Source organism: Podarcis melisellensis (assembly GCF_964234715.1).
Source record: "Podarcis melisellensis genome assembly, chromosome: 7".
Lineage (NCBI taxonomy): Eukaryota > Metazoa > Chordata > Lepidosauria > Squamata > Lacertidae > Podarcis > Podarcis melisellensis.
In genome coordinates, this window is record NC_138539.1 from 31,634,467 (window position 1) to 31,637,444 (window position 2,978).

The window sequence follows — 2,978 nt, forward strand, 5'->3', positions numbered from 1 at the left end:
CCCGCCTGCCCGCCGGCCAGAGCCACCTCCGGCCTGACCCCGTTTTGGGTGACTGGATGCCGCAGCAGCCCACGTCAGGGGCTCCGGTGAGACGCTAAGCGTGATGTCACTCCAAGACCTGCTCGAGGGCGGGTCAGTGGACAATTAGCCGAGCTCGTGTGGGAAAGGGGCGGGGCGCGGAGTTGCCGGGCTGGCCTGAAAGTGGTCCAGGGATTTCCAGGCGAAGGAGGCCTGTCCTGCTCTTCAAGAGAAGCCACTGGGACCTTCTGCCATGGAGATGCAGTGAGGGGGGAGCCTTCAGGAAGAGGTAGAATTGTAGCCCACCTAAAGGTAAAGGTAAAGGGACCCCTGACCATTAGGTCCAGTCGTGGCCGACTCTGGGGTTGCGGCGCTCATTTCGCTTTATTGGCCAAGGGAGCCGGCGTACAGCTTCCGGGTCATGTGGCCAGCATGACTAAGCCGCTTCTCGGGAACCAGGGCAGCGCACGGAAATGCCATTTACCTTCCCACCTAGCAGTACCTATTTATCTACTTGCACTTTGACATGTTTTCAACTACTAGGTGGGCAGGAGCAGGGACCAAGCAATGGGAGCTCACCCCGTCAAGGGGATTTGAACCACCAGCCTTCTGATTGGCAAGTCCTAGGCTCTGTAGTTTAACCCATAGCGCCATCCACGTCCCGCCTAGATGAACTCAAAAGGTTTAAAAGTGTACTCAGCTCCAGCCGTGCAAGGCAGAGACAGTTTTGCACCTGAAACATGGGAGCCAACTCCTGGGGGGCAAGGTTGCCTCTCCTATAAGGTTGCCTCTCCTGAGCCCCACCCCGGTTGATGTGTCACATAGTTGATTCAAATATTGAGTGTGCCATGTTTTGTGATGGATTATGTAGGGTGGGGCTTACCTGTCCCTGCCCCAATATTTTATTCAAGTTGACACCCCTGGCCTGAAATAAATAAACTGATTACCCTCTGGAAGGAGTGGAGATCCACCCAGAAATAAAGGCAGGAAATCCTTGTTGGTAGTCAGGACCAACATGCCACCACCCAGCTCACATCTTTCACACCTTGGTGCTGATTAGGCCACAGAGAAGTGGCAGCCAGGTGTGACACAGGTAACATTTGATGTATGTTTATGTCACGTCACACCACTTTGAGGTAAGCTGGTGCCACTGAGCGTGTTTTGGTTGTGACATAGGAAGCCAGGTTGATGCCAATGAAAACTCCCATTGCTAATCATCCCTGCACTTGAATACAAAAGAAATATTTCAGTGGTCCAGTTGAGGTATACTAGAGAAATAAGAAGGGGACGACAGAGGACGAGATGGTTGGATAGTGTTCTCGAAACTACGAACATGAGTTTGACCAAGTTGCGGGAGGCAGTGGAAGACAGGAGTGCCTGGCATGCTCTGGTCCATGGGGTCACGAAGAGTCAGACACGACTAAATGACTAAATAACAAACAACAAGAGAAACAACAGTGGTAGAGTGTAGCATCTTATCAGCTGAGGTCATTTCTTTTACCATCTTGAGATACTCAGTGGCACTTTGCCATATCATATAAATCAGAGTCAAGCAATAACTAGGATAACCTGGTCATGAGTAACCATATTCTCATTTGGTAAGTTTATTGTGCTAGTCAAAGGCCATGACAATCACATTATAATATACTAATACAAGCATAATAACAACATAACAAACATCAACAATATAAAAGTAAAACAGAAGTGCCATCAGCAAACTCAACTTCTGATTAAGCCTCAGAATCTCCCGAACAAGTTCCATCAATATTATCTAGTTCACTGTTTCTAATCTTTTTTTGCTACAGTAACCTGTAGCCAAGAATGTTGTGTTTGTGTTTCAGTGATGTCTGCTTGGGCTGACATGCAACCTTGCATACTCCTACACCATCAGAATTTAAATGAAAAAGATTATTTCGCTTTACTCTGGTCTGATCCAGCCAGGCTCTTCTTATGATCTGATATACTGATTTTGTATCTGCTCTTAAAAATTTATTGCAGTTTTTATGTTCAGGAAAATATAACAGAAACGATAGATCTTAAGATGATTACAATTTCAGTTTGGGCTGTTAAATTATCAGAAAGTAAATAAGCACTTAAACTTTATGACTGTGCTCTGACTGCATTTGTTTGATTTGTGGGAACATAACATTTTTGCAACCTTGACAAATGTGGGTTTGACCGAAGCTAGAATCAGTACAGACATTAGATTCAAAGTGAATTACTTACATGGAAGGTAGATAAGAATTTACTTTGCATTAGATTATCTCTAACTAGTAAGTTTGCAACTGATCTTATTAAGAACACACACACACAGTTTATTTATTGGGTAAAACTCTTATCCTGACAGATATTAAAATGCTTTCCCCCCCTCCCAAAAAAAACCCACTTACATGTATTGCTTAAGACTTTAGGTTGCTTAAGACTTTAAAGTAAAAACCTTCTTGTGAATTTCAGGTGACAAAGAAGAGGGAGTTGTTATTGTATGGATTTACATGTTATGCTTAGGACCACTTCACAGATCACAACAAAATGGGGCCTACTTTTCTATACTGCAGGTTAGCTGCACCATGAAGAATATTTGAAAAGCATTCATATGAAAGTCTTTCATAAATACATGCTACAAGTCTGTGGTTTCCATGAATATGTTTACTATAAATTTGTGGGCACACACATATTCTTAAAACTAGTGGGGAGGACCTGTGGCCCTCTAGATGATGCTGGGCATCATCCCTGACTATTGCCCAAGCTGGCTCTGATTGAGGCGAGTTATAGTCCAACAACATCTGGAGGGTCATTGGCTTTCCATCTGTCCACATTACAAAAATAGACTGAGTGGAAATGTGACAACCCATCCTTGATGATAAGAAGCAATGGTGATCAGTCCAAAGCCCAAATACTGAGAACCTTCTGACAAACACCTGACTTTAGATGGAGATGGACTGGATGAGCTCACAACCACT